General features: G+C 36.9%; 1 protein-coding gene across 7 annotated transcripts in view; it reads right to left on the bottom strand.

Moving 5' to 3' along the window:
- The window catches only part of TFEC (transcription factor EC), a 789,619-nt gene that overhangs the window by 207,065 nt on the left and 557,683 nt on the right, over positions 1-24,871 (bottom strand). For 2 of the 7 annotated variants that reach the window (XM_060414724.1, XM_060414726.1), the window contains exon 1: positions 21,209-21,314. The exons of the other annotated variants lie outside the window; for them this stretch is intronic. The gene's annotated coding sequence lies outside the window, so the exon portion shown is untranslated. Of the gene's footprint in view, positions 1-21,208; positions 21,315-24,871 lie in introns of those variants that run through there. 7 annotated transcript variants of the gene reach the window in all.

Below are 24,871 nucleotides of genomic sequence, written 5' to 3'. Positions count from 1 at the left end.
TCACATATGACTAAACGCTAACGACTGATTAATTTTTGGTAAATTTCATCAAGCCAATTATATAGCTGTAAATAAGCCATACTTTAAGGATTATGGATCTAGTTAAGGTGAAATTTATAATTACACACTAATAAGTGGATTCTTTCTCCACCATGAAAGATTTACTCTTTCAAAATGTAATTACTAAATACAATAAATTTCTCTTAACATAATCAAAGATAATAATGTAAATATTTCACCATTAATGTAAATCACAGTATGTCTTCAAAAACAATAGAAATTGAAATGCTAATATTATTTAAAATATTAATTCATTGACTTTCAAGTTCTCGAAAGACAATTGATTCTTAAGCACTGTTTTATATAAATATGCAATTCATCCAAATAGTTTCTCAATTTATTTGTAAAATTAAGCATTTGTATGAAATAAATGGAATACCAAAAAGGTGTTATTTCTAATGCTATGACCAATATTAATACTAGTGATATTTTAAAAATATTTTTATCCAAGTAAATTAGTCAAATCAATGTTATCAAAATAAATTATGTGACTTTTTAAGTCACCCCATCTACTTAAGTGATCCTTTTCTCTGTTCCATATTGCTTCCTAATGAATAATTTTTGTTGCCTTATACATTTTGAAGGCAAATGAGGATGTGTAAAAATTGCTAACTTCATGTACTATTCCTTCAAATGTAATCATGTTTGCTATTTAGAATTGCTTCTTCCATAAATTTGTCCTTGATTATTTTAATCTTGAAATATACTTACATGACCTATTGTGTTTCTATCATATCTTACATATCACTTTTTATTAATAAAGAGTTCATAGGGATCAGCAATTGTCATAAATTTTCTTGGTCTTTTCCCTCAGTAGAAGACTCACCAGGTTGTTTTAATTTATCTTTTAAAAATAATATATCTTCTGAGATATTCAACTCTAAGTTGTATTTATGTGCCTATTTTTTTATGTTTCCCGAGGTCTAGTTTGAACTTTGGGAATATCTACCCACATGATTCTAAAACTTCAGATGAAATAAACATGAGGCACCAGCTTTCTGGGGTTCCCTGGCTTGGTTAAGGGATGATTTTCAGTTTAGTATAACAAAGTCAGAGACGTGGATGTGAACACAGGACCAGTCACAGACCTTCAAATGAGCTTGAGCAAGTTACATCATTTTGAGTCTTAACTTTCTTAACTTTAAACTGAGTTTAAACAATCATGGTTGCAATGATTTTTGTAAAGGATATGGTAATGATAGATGCTAGCTGTTAGTTTCTAATTGCCTGTTTAGCTGGGCCCCCCAAACATTAAGAAATTTACTGGCATTGCACCAAGAGTGATATCTCCTAGAAGGGTGTCAGAATGAGTGCCAAGAAACCTGGATTCTTTCTTCAGTTCACAAGTCCCCTCACCTTCCTGAGCATCAATGAATAAGATTTGAACTAAATAACAGGACATTTTTACTAAGTATGATATATAAATAATACTAAGTATTAGTATATAAATTTATATAATAGTTGTGAAAAACCATTGAAACGTATCAGTTAGAATAGAAAACAAAAGTAATGTTATAAAGATAAGATCCCAGATTCCAAACCAGAAGAAAACATTTTTTTAAACCCCTATCTTGAAAGAAAAGAGATCCAGACAGGCTTTCCGAAAATTACATAACTAGCCAAATAGTTAATCAATAGTTCATCTGTTCTATGTAAATCTGCTTTTCTCAGGTTGATTGTAAGATATCTCCTTCTATTGTAAACTGTATTAAATTAACATCTAACAGTGCCACAATAAACTATAACAGATTAATCAAACAAGATAAGTCATTATATTCATAAATAGTTCAAAGTACTATACAAATTGAAAACATTTCAATTAACCTAACATCTTATCTTCAGAACAAGTATACTGATTTTGGTATAGGAGGGACATTTTTCCTGATTTTTTAAGTATGCTGTTTGAAAGTGAGGATCATCCTTGGATGTAGTTTCATGTCCCAGTCTGACTTTTTGTCCACTAGATGTCCCCAGTGCGTCATACAGAAGCTCTGATCTCAGATGGGGCCTTGTTAGAATCTGCGTCTCCTGTTTCCTTTTGAAGTGAGTTCCTGAGACACTTTGTCAAGTGATTTTTATTCCTGAGTGCATTTCATCCTGAAAATTAACAAGCTGCTAATCTACAGAGAAATGCAATCATTTAAAGATCTTTGTCTAAGAGACAGGATATAACTTTGCCAATTTGCGAAGCAATTAAAGAACATGTATATCTTCTTTTCTGAAATGCATTGAAGAAATCAAAGACTTGAAACAAATTCAAAATCCTTAGAGAAAAAGTTCATAGCCTTGAAAAGAACAACTCTTAACACAACTTTTAATTGTATTGGTTTCAAAGGGTGAATAACATTTACACAAAATAGTTCAGAAAACTGTGGTAACAGCAGGAGCCTTGTTTAATTTGAACTTTAATAAATTAAAGAAAAAATGTAAAAGCCTGAACAGTCACCCAAAGCGTTCCCTCCTAACTCACACAAAAACCTCGATAACAAAGGCTACAAGACTGAAATACAATAATAATTGCAATGTGGGGATGTTCAATTAGAACTAGGCTTGCAAAATGCAGTCTTTTTCTCCCCCAAAGCCCAGTGAGCCCATATTACAGGAGGCTTCTGCCTCTGACTGGAAAATAACACCCTCTGGGGTTGCTGTGGCAGATGGCTGCTCTAGAGGACTGAGAATCTACTCTTCTAAAGCAGTTCAATAAGGATTCCTACAAGGCGTCTCCAAATGGAGGCACTCAGGCAGCGTGTTTCTGCCTCGCAGGGCAAGAGGTAAAAAGTTCAGCTTGTGAAGTAGAATAGTTTCTGCCCCAGAGCAAGAGAGAGAAAAAGTACAAGAGCATTCTGATGAATTATCTCTTACTCGGAGCTAACATCAGCTTCTCAGGAACAATGACCAAATCTAACCAGAGTTGACAGCTCCATTCACTGCCCAGCACTTCTTCCCGCATGGTGTTGGAACAATGGACCATTCTCACCTCTTCCCAACGTGTCGCCAGCCTTTCAACAAACCTTCTCCATTCAAGAGCCACTTCTTGATCATTCTTTCTTTGATTAAAGCTCACTTTTCATCACTCTAGCATTTTGTTATTATTTAGAAGCATGCAAAGAATAGAGGTAATGTCATAAAGAAGAGTTTAAACCGTTGAGCCCTGAATTTATTTAGTTAATTATCAGGGTTAGGAATGTCAATTCAATCATAAGAAACAACTAGAAAACAATTTAGTAATAACCTATGGGATTCTGGCAAGAATTACTATGGTAATTTCACAGGAGACTATATTTGTGTCCTAGAAAAGAAGGGATTAGAGAGAAGTGGAGGCTTGAACTAAATCTTAAAACATTCATCAAACTGGGAGGGAAAATAGGAGGCAAATGGAGAGATGAGAAATCATCAAGTGAAAGGACACAGATACAAAAATGACTATTGAATAAATCAAAGACAGAAAGAAGCCAACTGGACCAGGAATTCAGAAGCACTTGGACAGAAATGGACATAGCCTCCAGTAGACTGGATTGTAGTTTAAGAGGAAAAGGTCCACTGGTTTAAAAAGCAAAGGAGAGCCAGTACAATGTTTATGCTGGAGACATGAGGCAATAGAAGGAATGTTCTAAAAATATAGTCACAGCAGGTATTATTATATCATTAAAACAAATAATAAAGAAAGAAGCTATATGCAATATAAACTAAAGCAATGACATATTGGCAGTGTCTTACAGTACATGAATGGCAATAACTTTTAAATGCATTACTTAAACGGATATGGTAGTCCACATACCTAGACTTAGAGGCAAATCAGGTGAAAACTGTTTTCAATTTCCCCTTCCCCTTTGTGCCCCTCACCAGACTATATACACTCTAGAGATAATACCATTTCAGTCTTTCCATCATTTAGCCAATATTTAGAAAGCAGTCTCATAATGTTGAATATGACACAATCTATGCTCTCTTCTTTATTGACTATGCCAAAGCCTTTGACTGTGTAGATCACAACAAACTGTGGAAAATTCTTAAAGAGATATGAATACCAGACCACCTGACCTACCTCCTGAGAAATCCATATGCTGGTCAAGAAGTAGCAGTTAGAACTGGACATGGAACAACAGACTGGTTCCAAATCGGGAAAGGAGTACGTCAAGACTGCGTATTGTCACTCTGCTTATGTAACTTATATGCAGGGTACATTATGAGAAACCCTGGACTGGATGAGTCACAAGCTGGAATCAAGATTGCTGGTAGACCTATCAATAACCTCAGATATGCAGATGCCACCACATTTATGGAAGAAAGTGAAGAACTAAAGAGCTTCTTGATGAAAGTGAAAGAGGCGAGTGAAAAAGCTGGCTTAAAACTCATCATTCAGAAAACTAAGATCATGGCATCCAGTCCCATCACTTCATGGAAAATAGATGGGGAAACAATGGAAACAGTGACAGACTTTATTTTGGGGGGCTCCAGAATCACTGCAGATGGTGACTGCAGCCATAAAATTAAAAGGCACTTGCTCCTTGGAAGAAAAGTTATGACCAACCTAGACAGCATATTAAACAGCAGAGACATTACTTTGCCATCAAAGGTCCATCTAGTCAAAGCTTTGGTTTTTCCAGTAGTCAGGTATGGATGTGAGAATTGGACTATAAATAAAGCTGAGTGCTGAAGAATTGATGCTTTTGAACTGTGGTGCTGGAGAAGAAACTCTTGAGAGTCCCCTTGGACTGCAAGGAGATCCAACCAGTCCATCCTAAAGGAAATCAGTCCTGAATATTCATTGGAAGGACTGTTGCTGAAGCTGAAACTCCAATAGTTTGGCCACCTGATGCAAAGAACTGACTCACTGGAAAAGACCCTGATGCTGGGAAAGATTGAAGGTGGAAGGGGAAGGGGACAACAGAGGATGAGATGATTGGACGGCATCACCGATGCGATGAACATGAGATTGAGTAGGCTCCAGGAGTTGGTGATAGACAGGGAGACCTGGCATGCTGCAGTCCATGGGGTCGCAAAGAGTGGGACATAACTGAGAGACTGAACTGACCTGAACTGATGCCTTCAAGGCACTTGCAATCTAGTGTCCTTTCCAGCCTGGCACTGAATTTTCCCAGCATCCAGATATCAGCCACATATTTATTCAAAAAATTACGCTGCAAAGTATCAAGCCCTGCGAGACACTTAGGAGAAACCCTCTTACATGGTCAATACTCTCTGAAATTTACAGTCAACAAATTACACAAGTACATAAACAGAATCATACCTGTTAGATGCGAATTAATACTGCAGGGTAAGTAAGTGCTGCAGTTCTTCCAGGAGTTCACAGGAGGCGTGTATCAGTTAGTCATGATTCAGCAAATAAAAGTAAAAATTTAAAGGCTAATTGTCATTTCCAAACTTAAATTACTTGAGTAATTTTAAATATCTGGAACTGTGAAAAGGAGCTGGAGCAATTAAAGCTATTATATTCTCATCACTGTGTTAATGTCACAAATAATAAATATTCTTTCATGGGTATTTGGCTTCCCTGGTGGCTTAGAGGGTAAAGCGTCTGCCTGCAATGCAGGAGACCCGGGTTCAATCCCTGGGTCAGGAAGATCCCCTGGAGATGGAAATGGCAACCCACTCCAGTATTCTTGCCTGGACAGAGGAGTCTGGCAGGCTACAGTCCAGAGTCGCAAAAAGCTGGACAGGACTGAAACAAGTGAACACGGACACAGGCAATCATCTTCCAAACAAACCAACTCACCAGCCTAAAAACATGCACAGTATATCTGTACAGAAGTTCAAAGGGACAAAGAGTCTCTGTGTATGCGCTTGTGCGTTTATAGTGTTTTTTTTTGTTTTGTTGGTTTTCTTTAGTCAGATGCCTTAAAGATGCATCACCAACCAAGGACTATGCTATAGTCAAACAAAGTTAGATTGATTACTTGCTGCATCCAGAGAGACCATGTTCCATGCGGAACTAGGAAACACCTCAGTGCAAGGGGCCTACAGGGAGCTGGTTAGAGGGGTTGGGCTTGTGTTAGGTGATTTTTAAGAACAGTTCAAAGACGCATTCTTAGTTTTAGATTGAATGTTATCAAGATAATTCAGTGGTTGGATACCAGCATAGGAATCAGGGAAAACACAGATTGTCTAAACCTTTAATTGGTTAACAAATGTAGTCATTGCTGTTAGCCATTAGAGGGAGTTGTTTGGTCATTGTTGTGGGTTTGGATTTTGTTTCATCTATTTGATCCCAGAGTGACCTCAGCACATGCTGGTGCTGTTTAGGATAAACAGAACACCATGCCTTAGCTGTTAGAATCAGGTCAGCTACCAACTGACAGCTGCAGAGCTGCTCTTTTTCCTCAAGCACAATTTTCTGTGATACAAAGATTAACCATACAGTGAGAAAATGTACATCTTCAGAAGTAATTCTTCATTTTCTTCACAACTCCCAACTGATGAGAATTTGCTATGAATTCTGCTTGTCCCTAGGAGCACTCACTTTATCAGTAAACTGGAAGAGCTAGGCACAAAAGATAAGGGCTCTCTTTGAAGTGCTGGATTTCTATGAAGACTAATAAGGCTGGCATTGCGGACACATTCTAAGGAGCACCATCTTATTTTTCAGAATGCATCCCCACACATCGTGGGGCTCTACCAGCTACAATTGCATCATTCAATACCTCTTTGCCACAATTAAGTGGACAGAGGTAGAGACTTGACCCTAGTTGGACTGAACTCCCCCACCTAGAAACCAAACCTGGAACTGGGATTCAGAGAAACCAAATGAGTTCTGCATGCTGCTGGAATTTTCGCAGGTTACCTCTGGAACCCTGCATGCTCTTTGCTTTACGTGGCCTGACAATCACAAAAAGGCAGGCTATGGCAACAGAACGAATCAAAACTGCAGAAAGAAGCAGAGATGCAGACATGGGAGGATCATGACAATTTCCACTTCCTGTTTCTAGTCTCTTCCTGAGGTCCAGCTGCATTCTCACACTTGAGCTCTCTGTGTCTTTATAATACATTCTCCATTTTTGTTTCAGCCAGCCAAGCATGTTTCTATTATTTTAATTTTTTTAAAATGTCTCTTAGCTAACAATAATAAACACTTTAATGCCAAGTGTAAGTGTAGCGCAGACCACTGTAGCCCAGTATTCTTTCTTCTCCCTTCTTTTACAGTAGCGTCTGGGTTTTGGATGGGTACATGGTTGTCAAGCTCAAGCTTTCACTTCTTAGCTTCTTTTGCAGCTGCTGCTGCTGCTGCTGCTAAGTCGCTTCAGTCGTGCCCGACTCTGTGCGACCCCAGAGACGGCAGCCCACCAGGCTCCCCAGTCCCTGGGATTTTGCAGTCCCTAGGTGTGACTATATGACCAAGTTCAGGCTAATATGATGTACGTGAAATTGATGCATGCAACTTTAGCATTATCTCCTTCAGACAAGCAGCCTATCCTGAGTTTTCCTCTTTTCTCATTGACTGGAAAATGGTGACCACTGGAACAACTGTCTTAGATCAGAAACAGAAACATGTTTGAGATGACAGAGCTGACTCACCAACCAATGTACCTGGTTGACCTTTAGGAAAAAGATTCTGCTACTGTCTCCACCTGCCTAACCAATTTTTTTGCCTAACCTGCCTAACCGATTTTGTGGAGGACTTTATGCCTAATAAAAACTTTATTGCTAGGCATGTACCCCAATGCTCACTGCAGTACTATTCACAATAGCCAAGACACGGAAGCAAACTAAATGTCCATCAACAGAGGAATGAATGCATAAAGAAGATATATACAATGGAATTTCCTCAGCCATTGAAAAGAATGAAATAATGCCATTTGCAGCAATGTGGATGAGCCTAGAGATTGTCATACTGAGTGAAGGAAGTCAGACAGAGAAAGAGAAATGTCGTATGACATCTCTTATATGTGGAATCTAAAAAAAAATGATACAAAACAATTTACTTGTAAAGCAGAAAGAGACTCATAGATTTGGAGGATGAACTCATGGTTGCTGGGAGGAAAGATGGAGGGAAGCAATAGTTAGGGAGCTGGACATATTTACATGACTATATTTAAAATAGATAACCAATAAGGACCTACTACTGTATTGCACATGGAACTCTGCTTAATGTTACATGGCAGCCTGGATGGGAGGGGAGTTTAGGGGAGAATGGGTACCTGTATATGTATGGCTGAGTCCCTTCCCTGTTCACCTGAAAGAAACTATCATAACATCATTTGTTAACTAACTATGCCCCAAAACAAAATAAAAAGTTTAATTAAAAAATTGTATTGCTAGGAAAAACTGCAATCCTGGTTTACTTTGGCAAAAAAAGTAAAAATAACTACAAAAAAAATACATACTACTAACAATTACCCATTTTCCACCAATCTTAGAAAATTCTGGCTGCTATTCTTTCACAACAGTAAATTGTCCAAACAAGGTAAAATTGATTCCTCTTCTTTCCCTAGAAATATATCTGTCTGAAATCTCTTCCCCCTAGGCTCTCAACCTTGGGAAATGACATTTACTTTATCTTACAATCAAATCCATGCTAAGGAGAGAGCAGGCTGATATCTATAAATCCTGCCCTTTCCCTGAACTATCTAAAGATAGTCACTCCTGCTTTTGCTGTATATGTAAAGTGGCTAAAACTGTCATTGCTGAGCCACAGTTGAAAAGAGGAGGGAATCATTTGGTCAGCAGGCATCACCCAAAAAATCACACCACAGAGCCCACTTCCTTTTCCACATGTATATATAATATCATAATTGCTAGACTCACATCCAGTAAATGCTCTGGACTCAATGATTACAGGCAATTCTTAGAAATAGGGTATTTCCAACTAAGTACCAAGACTCCAAAAATGAAGTTTTGATTTATTAGAGGCAGAAGCTATAATCAGGCCTCAACTAGTTTCAGTTTCATAAATACTTGCAAGAAATAAAGTTATTTTAGATTAATGTAAGTCCACACACAGTATTCCTCAGTAACTTTGTCTCATAAATACCCATAACACCCACTAAAACAAGGTATTAATAATTCTAGAGTAGGCAAAACTTCTCAAGCTGCTTACAAATTGAAGTATCTTAATTTCTGTGACATTTCAAAAAGCAATGTTTTAAGATTCAAGTATAATACATGATAAAAATCAGTCATTATCAATTTCTTTACATATCCAAATTCAAAATAAAATGGAGAAAAACAAATTTAAAATTATAAACAAGATAAAACACTGACGTTTGAATTGTTTCTGGTACCTATGAAGGACAAGAAATCAAGTGAAAAATCTTTCAGTGTAATATACCTAATACAGGTGAATAGCATTTTTGGAAATCACTTTAGTGTCTGTCTGAGCAAGAAGAGACGATTAAGAAATTCCTCAACCCAGAAACACAAAAAAACTGCATACTCAGAGGAAATAAACTCCACAGTAGGAGTCTATCCAGGACTGTTTGCCAATCCCTGACAAACTAACGATCAAAATTTGAAAGGCTCACAGTTAGGGGAGTGAGACAAAGGTCTAGGACCTAAGTGGATCAAGAAAAGTCCACCGAAGTCAGAACCCCTGAAGAAAGGATACTATGGTCGGTGCCTGCAAGAAACTGCCCTGTTTAGAGAGCCTGTAGAGACACTCGCATGCCACAGCTTTATCTCTGAGTGGAGAGCAGAGAAAGGTTAGAGAAATGCAATGGCCTTCCCTTCCTAACTGCAAGCCTGTCTCAGAAAAATCAGGCTATCTCTATGGTCCAAAATACCCATATCTGGAAATGTCAATTAAAGTGATCCGGGTTTGGTAGTAAACACAAGTTCCTAGCAAAAGCATCGATATAGGTAAACTCACCTTAACATATCTCAAAAAGTCTCACAGTTAATGCTTCAAGATTGGCTCACAGTGAAAAGCCATCAAACACTAAAGGATCAAACAACTATAAATGAGAGCTAAGATATAAATCAAGAAACTGCCAACTCAGACTCTCAAAGATGGTTCATCTCATAATGATCAGAAGAAGCCTACAAAATGAGTTTACTTGTTACCATTAAATAAATAAAAGAGACTATTATCAGCTACAATCAAAGAAGAAGAAATTATGGAAATAAATCAATAATAATATCCAATTTTGAGGATTGTAAATAATTAATATCAACCATTACACTGTGTAAGACTAGCACACAAGTAAGGAGGGTATATGACTGCTGTATGTATATATGTACAAATTCAAGCATCATCACTTCTCAAGTTGTAAGGATCTATAGAGCCTTTCAGAGTTATTTCCAAATAATAATACATTTGATGTTATGTTTGGGGATATCTTCAAATTTCAGCAGAAAAATTCATGTTTTTCTCTCATTCTCCCAATTCCCACATTCTACACTCAACAAAAATTTATATAACTTTTTCAGTCTTGGGACAATAAAGAACTGGAAAAAAGACATCAAGAGGTACTGAACTCAGTAATTCACCATTAACTCCTCAAATATTATGTCTTGCCTCTAAGTAATTGGGCATTCACACTGTAATTCCTTTACAACAGCCAGTGTGCAACCAGATGGAAATCAGACTAACTCAAAAAACTTCCTCCTCCCTGCCTTGATTCCCCACCAAATAAATTAATTCCAGACTTTAGACATTAAGTTGACTTTTAAAAATCCAAATAATTACACATTCCAACAGACAAAAACATTTGTCACACACAGTCTAAAATGTCTTTTTTTATATACCTTGTTTAATTTTTATAGTTTACTACTAATCTCTGTCTCTTACTTAAAATTGCTTAATGTTAATTCAGAAGACCTTACTTCTGTTAAAGCTCCTCTTCTGTGGGTAGTGAAACTATGACTTTCCAACTCCCAACTTCTTTCTAGTTTTAAAATTTTCAATGATACACACTAATTAGTTTCATAATAAAAACAATTAAATCTGTTTTTAAATTTGAAGTCAAGGGATAAATTATATCTTCTGAGGCCTCCATTACAATACTGAATATAATGAACTTCCTTGTCTTTAAATTTTATTTTAGAGTCATTAGAACTATGATTCAATGGTCTGAAAGAGGAAAAAAATTCACAGCTCACCTTTCTGCTCAAAAACTACACACCACTGCAGTCACATGGTGATATACAAATGGTTAAGGATAATATTAAAACAACAACAATAAAATCAACAACTACCTTGGCATCTATATGTTTAGAGAATAGGTTTGCATTTTTATTGCTGTCACATCACTTTCTTGTAGAGTGTATATTTAGGGGAATACTATTTTAATACTGTGTTAACTGGAAGTGAAACTAACATTAAAAATTCATGAGAAGAGTTTTTGTGTTCTCATATTAGCATTCAGAGGTAGAGTAAGGATGATTGGAAAACATGTGGGTTTGACTCAAGCTCAAATTATATTTGTTCATCTAGAAATAAAGCCCTTGTAATATATGATTTCTTGGCTCAAAGCTTAATTTGCTAAACATTAATTTTGATATGCATCTCTTTTAAAAGTGAGTATAATTAATAATATAAAATCAACATTTGAGGTTTTAAAATGATAACTTCTAAACATTATTTTACTCAAACTACAATGTTTTCATTTATTTCCTGTGAAAATAATGCATGTTTTGTGCAGCATTCCAAATACACCATTATTAGCACATGAAAATGAATAAATGTGTGACAAAGTCTGAATTTCTTTTGAAAGATTGACTGATGAATCTTATTTAAATTCTAAATAGATTTTTCTAACATTTATCTGAACACAAAATATTTTCCTTTGTTATTACCTTTTGAAATTTTTACTCTCTAATTGAATTTTTCTCCTTAGCATGGTTTGTCTTTTTCAACAAGAATGAAAACTTTTTACAATGGAATTTTCTTTTATTCAGCAGGACAAATGTACTTGTCTCTTTATATCATTATACAAATGTTCATAATTGGAAGATTTGCATTTTTGATGGATGAAATAGTGAATGAACACCTGTAGTGCAAGATACTATAAAGTCACCAATTTAGTTAGTTCATAACAAAATCTGAATTGATTTGTTTCACTGAATTTTAGTATTTTTTTCACCAAGACATCCATGATAATTCAGTAAGCACTAGACTTCAGCAAAGATTAAATTCCTGGAAAATGTTTTTATTAGTTCCCAATGTAAGAAATAGAATAATTCAAACATCAATATAGGTCTTTCTGGTAATTTTGTCAAAAATATGTATTAAAACCTTTTCAAGTGATGGTGCAAAGTAATACTCCAATCTCTCCAAGTGTACCTAGATTAAATTTTGAATTTAAAATATAGCATTTATGAACAATGTATTCATGAGCTTTAGTTTGGAAAAAATGTCAAGGACTTTCACTGCCAGCCAATATAGAAGAACAAGGACCAGATTTACACCCATATCTTAAATAACTAAAAAGTGAAACAAAATATACCAAACAATGATTTTCAGACACTGAACAAATGGCAGCAGAAAGCAGTGATCCCTGAGGGAAGGGATATAAATTACTTAAGTTCTATGGTTGTTTCAGTTTACTTCCTGGAGAGAGCTTCCAATCCATAAGACAGGGAGAGAGAATCCAGAGCCCAGAGTTCTCTCTGAACTGAAGAGACAGAGACAAGAACCTGGAGAGGCCAAGGCGGTTAGAATTTGCATGGCAGAGAAGAGCCACCACAGCAAAAAGAGCTGCAGAAGGAGAGAGCTCCTGAGGTTCCGAGTTGCCCTAGAGATCTGCTGAGTACTGATCAGAGCATAAGCAAACTACCTTTAGGCTGGGCAACACACTGTTGTCAAGAAGCAGTCGGAATAATTTCTAGAGACCACACAAAGCTAGGAATGGTTCATGATCCCAAGAGCCAGGGTAGAGAACACACAAGAGCATCAGGAAGGATACTAGAAGGGTATTGCCTTACTAATTTGGGACAAATTAGCCCTAGACTTGGCTTGGTTGGTAAAGAATCTGCCTGCAATGTAGAAGACCCAGGTTGGATTTCTGGATTGGGAAGAGAAGAGAAGAGAATGGCAACCCACTCCAGTTTTTTTGCCTGGAGAGTTTCATGGACAGAGGAGCCTGGCGGGCTATAGTCCATGCAGTCGCAAAGAGTTGTACACAACTGAGCGACTAACACACACATACACAGCCCTAGACTAAAGACGGCTTTGATTCCATCTGGCAAAAATTAAAGCTAGTTGTGAAAGAATCAATATGTTCCCAAGCGGCTTAAGTTCATCCCAGAGAAAACCTCCAGAATGTTTCTAAAAATTTCTAAAAATGCCAATACTCGCAATGCTTGGTATCCAAACAAAAATTACAAACAAGTAGGTAAATATGAACAACAGTGTGGGAAAACTAATTTAATAAAAGCAGACCAATGAATGATACAAATGACAGCAACAGTAAAATGCATGTTAAAGCGACTACTATAACCATACTCTGTAAGTTCAAGAAGGTGGAAGAACGAATGAGCCTATTAAGGAGAGAGAGGCCTGAGAGATATTATTTACACCAAAGATCAAAAGGAAAATATAATGTCTAAAATAAAATTTACTCTGGATAATAAAAATCCAAGCCTGGCAACTGGAGAAGCTTGCAACCAGAACCCACAAACAGGTTGGACAAATAGCCCTCATATTCCTATCCTTTGAGTAAATTAAGTAACAATGATAAACTGGCTATATTCTATTCCTTTGATGTTATAGTTTTTATAGTTGTAGTTGCTTATTTCGTTTTTCATTCTACCTGTGATCATTTGCCTTACCCATAGTGATTAGCAATATTTAGACAACGAGGAAAAAAAGCTCTCTGTTCCTTTACTGTTTTAGCAAACCAAACAAAATATATATTGAAGTTAAAAAAAAAAAAGGGCTAAAAGCAGATTTGACACTACATAAGGAAAGATCGGTGAATTTAAAACATAATAGCGGAAACTATTCAAAATTAAACTAACAGAGCAAGTCTGAAAAAATTAAGGGATTAACAGTGAGCTATAAGACAACTTCAAGTGGACTAATATACATGTAATTAGAGTCACAGAAGGAAAAGGGAAATAAAAACATTTTCTAGGTTTTGAAAGCTTTCATCTGTGGCCCATCCCTTGAAGCAGAGGACTAGACGAAACCATAAGGAGAGAAGAGTGATCCTGCCCTAGCATAATATTAAACAACACAGTGTTCACTAAACACTGTCCAACAACAGACATTAGGAAGATCATCATTTAATTCTAGTTAATAGTTTTGATCTACAGTGACCATTCTTTATAAGGTGCCTATCTTCCCATTTCTGACAAAAAGCTGCCCAAGTAGATACATGTACTGGAATGGCCTACAAGGTGTGAAGGTGAGATGGATAAAGCAGTGAAGACAGGCTGAAGAAAAATTTATAAACTGAAATTTGTAACCTGAAACTCTGTCACTTACTATATCCTTCCTTGCCTTCCTCTCTCACACCTCTATGACCCTGCTTTGTTCAGATGGAGGCCTTATTATCTCTTGGTACATCACAGAGCTCTTATTCACAGTGGCATTGGAAGGAGCACATAACTCTCAGTGGAGATCATGACTCTTGAATGTATAGAGGCAGTAACAATATTCATCCATATATTTTTTTTATTCAAGATCTTTTATGGGCCAAGCACTATGAAATGTGTTGGTAATATATTAGTGAATAAGGCAGATACATTCTTAACCCATGGAAATGACAATACCTGGAGAGATTGACATTACCTTGATAATAGTATTAATTAATATATATTTGTTTAGTATACTAGCATTAATTATTTGTCTGAGGTCAATCTCTTTTTTTCCATGTTCTGTGCTGTATCTATAGGGGGCCAGCAACCCCCAGAAAATATATTTCCCAGAATTCCTTGCTAACTGACTTCCAGTTAGGTTTGGCTGATAAGAGGAATTGATATAATATTGGAAGGTGACAGGAGAGGGAAAGTCTTGGGTCTTCCTCTCTATTGGGCATTTATTCCTCTTTGTTTTCTTTGTGGTGGTGTCTCGAAGGTGGCTATGACACTTCTGAGGTCCCATAATTGGCTCTGATTTCCCTAACTCAGCTATAGTAGTCCATGCTAAAATGTCCCCTTTGGCAGTTCTAGCACTCTGGTAGGCACCCCAAGAAGTCAAAAACACACTCCCAATCTAGGTTACCTCACTTTACTTTTACAGTTCCTAAGTATAGCCCGCAAATCCCCCCTTTTTCCATATCACTGTCAATTGGCCCCAGTCTAGTTCAAAAAGAACCCAGAGTATGGAACCAATGCTTTTACCACTTGTATAACTAATTTGTTCTATCAAATTCACCTTCCTTGAACAATCTAGTGTGATTTCTGTTCCCCTGACTGATACATTTATCATTTTGATTAATGTTAAGTACACAGTCCAAAGAACATATATAATGGTAGATCTAATCTCTACTGGAGAATCAGAGAGAGTTTCCTTAAAGAATTAATGTTTAAACTAAGAAATAGAGCATGAATAGAAGTTAGCCAGGTAAAGGGAAGTCGGATGATCAAATACCACATTATTTAAGATATCAAAGGACTATTCTACAAAAGGCACTTCCCTGCTATACAGTTGACATAGTTCCATGGTGTACTTCTTACTGTGTTCCTGAACCTATAGCAAGCCTGCCAGGGTCTACTTAGAGGCCTAACGCAAAGAGTTGTTTTGTTTTGTTCAGTACTACTTCTAAGATTACAATTAGAAAAATAGATTTCAAACATAGGAAAACAAGATATTAAAAACCAGAGAAATAGTTATTTTCATGTGGGCTTCCCCATAACTCTACCCATCCTCAACCATGAATCTCTAAAACAGTTTGGCCATGTAGAAATGGGTCACGTATATTTGTAGCCCTCTCTTTCTTGTGATTCTCTAGAATTTCTGCTTGGTTTCTCAAGGGTTTACTTTTTATGTTTCCTGAGTATAGCTCACAAATCTGACATTTTCCATGTTAATGTTAATTAAGCCTCAATTTAAAAGGAAGAGAACCCAGGCTATGAAATCTAGGCAGGACTCCTCAGTTCAGTTCAGTTCAGCTCAGTCGCTCAGTCATGTCCAATTCTTTGTGACCCCAAGAACTGCAGCGTGCCAGGCCTCCCTGTCCATCAGGAACTCCCAGAGTTCACCCAAACTCATATCCATCAAGTGGGTGATGCCATCCAGCCATCTCATCCTCTGTTGTCCCCTTCTCTTCCTGCCCCCAATCCCTCCCAGCATCAGGGTCTTTTCCAATGAGTCAACTCTTCCCATGAGGTGGCCAAAGCATTGGAGTTTCAGCTTTAGTATCATTCCTTCCAAAGAACATCCAGGGTTGATCTCCTTTAGAATGGACTGGTTGGATCTCCTTGCAGTCTAATTCTCCAGCACCACAGTTCAAAAGCATCAATTCTTCGGTGCTCAGCTTTCTTCACAGTCCAACTCTCACATCCATACACGAACACTGGATAAACCATAGCCTTGACTAGACGGACCTTTGTTGGCAAAGTAATGTCTCTGCTTTTCAATATGCTATCTAGGCTCCTTATTTGTACTTGAAAAAAAAGATATTTAGGCCTCCATCTCCTCATCTCCAAAATGAAGGTTTTGGACTAAAAAATCATTAACATACTTTGTTATATTCACATCCTATGACCAGGTAATTCTGTTACATACATGCATTTTAGACCATATGGAAGACTTAGCATAAATTGGACTTATTGGCACTCTATCTTCATCTCTGGTTTTGTGTGTAAATACTAAACATTATTTTGGAGTAGCAGTAGGCAAAACCACTAGGCCATTCAATACTTATTAATACTTCACGGTGCTCAGTCATGTCCAACTCCTCAAGAACTCATGGACTGTAGCCCGCCAGGCTGCTCTGTCCATGGGATTATCCCAGCAAGAACACTGGAGTGTGTTGCCATTCCTCCAGGGGAATCTTCCCAACCCAAGGATCAAACCCAGATCTCCTGAGGCTCCTACAGGCAGATTCTTTACCACTGAGCCACCTGGGGAGCCCTATTTTGGAGTATCTTCAATTAAAATTGGTCAATTAGAAAGTAATTTGGGGACTTCCAATAGTAGCAAGAGTTTTGATATCATACCTTAGGCCTCCATCATGTCTCAGATGATCTTTCCTATACTTTCTCATGTTCTATCTTTAAACTGTGTCCTTGGATCATATTCCCTAAAATGTCCTATCTCAGAACACCTTCCTTTCACATGCAGAAGATTCACAAGCACATGAAAAGAACTAGGTTAGCACTGTTTATATTTCTTAAGAAACTTTTCTTTTTCCTTTCTCTCCCTCTCACTCTTTCCCTCCCTCCCCTGTCTTTTCTCTCTCCATTCTCTTCTTTTTTCTGCCTTCACTTGCTTTTCCTATTTTCTTCCCATTTCTCCCATTAACTTCCCTTATGACAGTTGGGAAGATCCTAGATGTCCAGTTCAGAACATAAAAACAAGTAAAATAACATTACAAATCAAACTTTAATTTGACAGTATAGATACAATGCATACTATATTCAGTGCATTTGGAATAACATAGTTAGGAAAATATAAGCCATAAATCAACTGGGTTAGTTATTATAAATAATACGTAATGACAAAACACACTTAGTAAGGAATGAACAGGGTTTAGGGGGAGAGAAACCAGGAAACGGATGGGGAAAAATAAAGATAAGTGTGAGGTGGGGAGAGATGACAGCTGCAAAAATACTGAAAATACTTCTCCCCCCTTTTGGAAGGTTTATCTCCTCTCAACTTTCAAAACTCTTGCTTCCTCCCAGAAGCCTTACCTGAGCACCCCATACTGAATTATCTATTCTTTCCTTTTTCTCACTTGTATTCTAACATTATTACACACTTTAAACTCTATCACACAGAAAGGCATTTATTTATGTGCCTATCCATTGTCCTGCTTTCCACTAAACATGAGTTTCCTTGAGGACTCACTGTATAGTTTTCAACTTCTTCATCTGACACATATGAGGTAGCTTGTTTCAAATTCTATGTCCCCTATTTATTATTCATGTAAACATACACTAGTTTTTAAGATTTTTCTGAGCCACAACCTCCCCTTTTAGGACATTAGGAAACTACTGTGTGTGTGTTAGTCGCTCAGTCGTGTCTGACTCTTTGTGACCCCATGGACTGTAGCCCACCAGGCTCCTCTGTCTACTGGATTCTCCAGGCAAGAATACTGGAGTGTGTTGTCATTTCCTTCTCCAGAAGATCTTCCTGACCCAGGGATTGAACCCAGAACTCCTGAATTGCAGGCAGATTCTTTACCATCTGAGCTACAGGGAAGTCCCAACGTCCCTCAGTCATGTCCCACTCTTTGTGACCCCATGAACTATACAGTCCATGGAATTATCCAGGCCAGAACTTAGAGTGGGTAACCTTTCCCTTTTCCAGGGAATCGAACCCAGGTCTCCCACATTGCAGGCAGATTCTTTTACCAGCTGAGCCATGAGGGAAACCCAAGAATACTGGAATGGGTAGCCTATCCCTTCTCTAGCAGATCTTCCCGACCCAGGAATCAAACTGGGGTCTCCTGCATTGCAGGCGGATTCTTTACCAACTGAGCCATCAGGGGAGCCCAGGAAACTACTACCTCAAGATTAAAATTAAGCAGCTAGCGTTGAGTTTTCCTTAAGCACTGGGGAATTATCAAACTTTTATTTTTAAAAGCCTCAAACTTTTAATGATGTTAAAAGTCCTTCTCGATTCTGTGAGAAGGAAAAGCCTCTGAAGGTTGATGAAAAAAGCAAATTGTCTAATGCCTGGTAGCTGATTCCTGAGGTTTGGTGGCAAGTTCTCAGTGCAGTAGACCTGGCTCCCTGACATGGCAGGTCTCCCACAGCGCCTGGAAAGAGCAGAGCACTGACAGCAAGGACCTTCGAATGGGCCGCTGCAGACTCACGAAGTCTCAGAGTGTCTTCCCTGCACCATGCAAATCCAGTAACAACCCAGAGTGAAGGATGAACCACAAAATAACTAGATTTGGTGCGTGGGGAACTGAAATTTTATTTTCCATTAGGAAGAAATATGATGGCTCTTGCCTTTTCATCATTTTCAAGCAGTTCCTATGATAAACCTGAGGTTTCTAGTCAGTATGAGCTTGGGCACTACAGTACAGAGAACCCTTAATTGTTTGGGAGAAGCTGAATGGGAGGGGCTTTTTCCTAGCTATTAATAGAAGCTTTGTGATTTCTACTCTAAGCTAGAGAAGATTATACTAATCTCACCATCAAAAAATCTGGGGAGGATTTTAGTCAACAGCTGACATTTTAGAAATTATTTCCAAAGATTTTTGAAGCATATTCTCTGAAAGTCGCAGTCTCTGTGTTAGGCCACCCATAGCAGATCTCAGAAAGTTCTTACTACTCAAACACTTAAATTTTTTCACCTTTCCATAACTGATGCTTTTCCATATACATTTAAAATCCTTTCTCTGTTTTCCACATTCATATTTTTTTCTATTAATGAATGTGGCTCACATCCGTTACTATTTTCCCTCAATAATTTTTCTTGTCTCACAAGTCTTTTAAGAAATAAAAACAGTACCATTCAAATTTCACAGATTTAACTACAAATACTTTTTAAATGTTTTGCAAAGTCTATGAATGGGTAAAGGTAATAAGCAAACAGAAACGATTTATGAAATTCAATCCTATATCTGTCACATAAACTTCTCCAATATAATGCTATTAAAAGATATTTCTGACTTGTTTCACCTCCTATTATTTTTAGTGATTATTTCTTCATGTTCGCCTTCATTTTCAACATGAAATATCAGCTAAAGATTTTAGCTTTAAATGAGCATTATGGACAAGAGAAGATATATCTAAACTAAGTCAAACTATTTAGCTGTGTGAAAAATTATGCAAACCTCTGAAGTGTGTATTCCCTTTTGCTGTTGGCCTTATGTAATTTAAGCAACTGAATATATTTCTAGACAAATTTAACAAATTCACATCTTAATTATTTTCTCAAAGCAATTTATTTTCTATTTCTAAAAAATTCCCTCCTAAGGTGAAAGAAACACTAAGGGAAATTTAAATGATATCCTGAAGACCTGTGTTGGCTTTGCTTAAACAATAATGAATAAACAGCTATTTCTCTTTTCTTTCTTTTATATATACAGCTATAAATATATAGTACTAATGCCATACTATAAAAATGTAAATTCTATCTTATAATATTTCACAAATCATCATTAATATTATGAATTGAAGAGGGATTTTGCTTAATTGTACTTGCTTTTATTATTTTTTATATTTGCTCATATTAAATATATGAAGTAACAAAAAGGTATAATCAAATGTTTTTGACCTTAAAAGATTATAAAATGTTGTGCTAATTTATTATATAATTTATCATTATAAATATGAATATGACCAATGTGTTTCAGAGCATATATATAATTCAAATAATTTATTTATTTTATTTTAGTAGTTTTTATTTTTAAATAACTCATTTCTCTCCATTTAAGGGCTATCTGAACTAAGATTCAGTGTGATAAATGAAATGAGCATGTAAGTTACAGGTGTATTTACTAAAATAAATAATGAGAAATAAATATGCATTTAAATTATGAAATTCAAATCTATTTAGCCTCATTTTAAGGAAATATAATTTTCAAAATTTCAAGCTTATAATGTATTACATCTTTATCAAAAATGTACTCTGTAAAATAACTTTCTTGTCTGATGTTCTTTCTTTAACTTAGACAGATGATTGATAGATGGTAGATAGATTATATTTCTTACATTACAAATAATACTTTTATGTTCAACCAGCTTTTTCTAAACACGTGTATTGCATAAAATGAGATAAACAAACTCATGTCAATTCTCCATAAACTTTGACAAAATTTGAAGCCACTTTTGTACAGCCAAAAGAGAAAACTATTTAGAAATCTCAAATATCATTTCTTCAATTCATCATTTCCTTTTCCCTTTATCAAATTCATCACTGAAACATTATAATCAAACGTTACCAACAATTTTTTAAATAGCACTAGAATTTTATCTATTTCTAATTTATAGAGCAAAATGTAATTTAAATGTTTTTAACACATGACTTTAAAATTAAGTTGAAATTTATAGTTATGTGCTTTTAAATCCCTAGATATATGTAATTGTATATTTTAGAGTTTTAATTAAATTATTTAGAGGAAAAAATTACCTTTGTAATGTCTCAGGAACATAGTCTGTGAGAGTCAATCTCTCCATCAGCTTTCTATGTACTATAAGCATTGTCTTTCTATTTACTCTTACTTCTCTACTTGTTCTACTTCTATGGGAGGTCAAGCTATATAAACTATGATTTAGTTCCTCTTTTTGGCATTACATTCATTTCTCATATGTCTGACTATAATTTTGAAGAGAATGAGTAATATTTAACTGATCATAATTTGAATAATTTGCAATAGCAAAAAACAGCCCAGTTCTTTTTCCCCCTATCAAATATTTTATCAACAAATGCTTTACATACAAATAAAAGTTAGAAGTGATTAATATAAAAACTGAGAAGTAAGCACAAATTTCAATGTGTAATAAGAGGAAAATATTGCCACTGTTAGGTGAAGTCTCCTAGGAAAAGATAAATTATTCTTCTGTCATCATTATCCAGCTTTGTTCCTCTGGATTTTACAAATTTTCATCCAAAAAGTTCAACAAATAAGTTCAAGTTGGAAACACTGAGCTTGCTTCAGAGATTTGTAAGGAAAGCGAGTAATCTTCCCAGACCAAAAAAAAAAAAGTAACCTACATACATCTGTGTATATGTGTCTGTGTGTGTATTTGGCAGTGGATGAGTGTGGTAATCATTACCAATGTTGACCATTTTCATTCATATTCCAGTCTTTTATAGTTCTGACACGAAGTTAGGAGTTGCCATGGAACTAACTTTGGTGCAGAGAAGTAAAGGAGTTTGAAACATTTACTTGCTGGTAATTGGGAGAAATATCAATAACCTCAGATATGCAGAGGACACCACCCTTATGGCAGAAAGTGAAGAGGAACTAAAAGGCCTCTTGATGAAAGTGAAAGAGGAGAGTGAAAAAGTTGGCTTAAAGCTCAACATTCAGAAAACGAAGATCATGGCATCCTGTCCCATCACTTCATGGCAGATAGATGGGGAAACAATGGAAACAGTGTCAGACTTTATTTTGGGGGGCTCCAAAATCACTGCAGATGGTGACTACAGCCATGAAATTAAAAGACGCTTACTCCTTGCAAGGAAGGTTATGACCAACCTAGACAGCATATTGAAAAGCAGAGATACTACTTTGCCAACAAAGGTCCGTCTAGTCAAGGCTATGGTTTTTCCAGTGGTCATGTATGGATGTGAGAGTTGGACTGTGAAGAAAGCTGAGCGCCGAAGAATTGATGCTTTTGAACTGTGGTGCTGGAGAAGACTCTTGAGAGTCCCTTGGACTACAAGGAGATCCAACCTGTCCATCCTAAAGGAGATCAGTCCTGGGTGTTCATTGGAGGGACTGATGCTGAAGCTGAAACTCCAATATTTTGGCCACCTTATGCAAAGAGTTGACTCACTGGAAAAGACCCTGATGCTGAGGGGGATTGGGGGCAGGAGGATAATGGGACAACAGAGGATGAGATGGCTGGATGGCATCACCGACTCTATGGACATGAGTCTGAGTGAACTCCGGGAGTTGGTGATGGACAGGGAGGCCTGGTGTGCTGTGATTCATGGAGTCGCAAATAGTCGGACATGACGGAGCGACTGAACTGAACTGAATTGGTGCTACATCCCTCCTTTCTGGTTGTGGAAGCAAGTGTCCAGTTTCCATCAACCCAGAGCCACAAATGACTCTGGTGGACAAAATCCTCCTATAACCTACATTGAGCTTATAGCCCATATGAAAAATAACTATTTTATTAACTACTGAGATTTGGAGGTTAAATGTCTAACCTAGTCAATTCTAACTGGTTCAGGGGATGAAAGTGTAAGTACTCTATTTTCAAAAGTAGTGTACCTTTAACTACCTATGTCGAGAAGAACAAGCCTCTGCACTCTCCTGTGAGCTACCTTCCCTCTCCAGTGAATGTGCAGAATAGTGGTGTGGAAAGAGGACAATGCTTGGGCATCTGCATAGTTGTCCAAAGCAATGCAAACTAATAAGCAGCAAAGCTTGAACTTCTCACTAACTTGTTACATTACTTTGGGCAAGTCATTTAAGCACTCTAACCTTAAGTTTCCCATTTGTAAAATGGGTACAATAATAGCTTCTCTGTTTAAACAACAAAGTTGAGTAACAAAATAATGTACAAATTTTATGTGCTGCCCTTACTAGAGATAGAAATGCACTCTATTCTTCCCTAAATCAACAATACCACAATGGATACTAAATAAATATTAATAATTAAGGCAAGGCAAATTCTATTTCAATAGTTATTTAAGCCTTTAATCAATGTCTAACACTGGTTTATGGACTGAGAACATCTCTTTCAGGAAATACTTTGCACTAGCGAAGTATTTAATTATTTTAATGTGTTAAATACTTATTAATGACTTACCACATGACAGGTATTGTTCTATGCAATGTGTATGCTGAGTCGCTTCGGTCTTGTCTGACTCGTCGCAGCCCCATAGACTGTAACCCACCAGGCTCCTCTGTCCATAGAATTCTCCAGGCAAGAATACTAGAGTAGCTTGCCTTTTCCTTCTCCAGGGGATCTTCCCAACCTGGGAATCGAACCTGAGTCTTACGTCTCCTGCATTGGCAGGCAGGGTCTTTACCCCTACCACCACCCGGGAAGATCCCTCTATGCACTGGAGGAGGGGATAATTAAGCCAATTAGGCAAATTCTCTGATGTGATGGAGAAAAACAGACAGTGACAAAGCAGAGGCTATAAGGAGAAAAAGAAGGAGGGAAGGGAAAGTTTGATAAGTAGTCAGAAAAGACCTCCTTATTAAGATGACAGTTAAGCAAGAATATTCAAAGAAGAAATGTAAACCCTATGAATACTTGAGGAAACAGCATTCCAGGCAGTGGTGCAGCATGTGCAGGAGCCATGAGGCAGGGATGTTCTTAGTGTGTTTGAAGACCAGCATGAAAGCCACTTAGATTGAGATAACCTTGAGAAAAGGAGGAATACAAGGATGAGATCAAAGATGTAGAGAAGGAACCAAATCTCTTGTAAGATATGAGGAAGGCAGTGAATTTTTCGGAATGACATAGAAAGCATTAGAAAGTTTTAAGGAGAGGAGAACATGATTTGGCTTACATGTTCAAAGGCTCATCAAGGCTGCTTTGTGGATAATGGATTGTAGGAGGCCAACTATGGAAGCAGGAAAATAAGTTGGTTATTGAAATAGTCATAGTGAGACATTTGGCTCCAAGCACTGATATTTGGACAGATATATATGTGTGTGTGTGTGTATTTATATTAATATAAACTCATATAGAGTTAGTTGCTCAGTTGTGTACAACTCTTCGCAACCCCATGGACAGTAGCCCAACAGGCTTCTCTTTCCATGGGATTTTTCCAGGCAAGAATACTGGAGTAAACATATTTATATAATATATATGGATCACATTTCCTTTCTGTGGCTATTTTCAGAACTATGTTGCTATGGCAAGAGTCAAACTAGACAGCCAAGGGAAATGCTGCATAGGCAGGGGTATAAGTATGTCTGGAATAGCCTCCTGATATGGTGAAGGAAGAAAGGAGGGCTTTACCTTAAGAGATGCACAAGAGATTCATGTATCAAAACAATATGGTATTAGCACACAAAAAAAAATATAGATCAATGGAACAGAATAAAAAGTCCCAAGATAAATCCATGTACCTTTGGTCACCTAATCTATAACAAAGGAG

The sequence above is a fragment of the Ovis aries genome, chromosome 4 (assembly GCF_016772045.2).
Source record: "Ovis aries strain OAR_USU_Benz2616 breed Rambouillet chromosome 4, ARS-UI_Ramb_v3.0, whole genome shotgun sequence".
In the NCBI taxonomy this organism is placed as follows: Eukaryota; Metazoa; Chordata; class Mammalia; order Artiodactyla; family Bovidae; genus Ovis; species Ovis aries.
The sequence above is the reverse complement of the archived record's forward strand: the minus strand, read 5'-3'. Positions and strand labels throughout refer to the sequence as shown.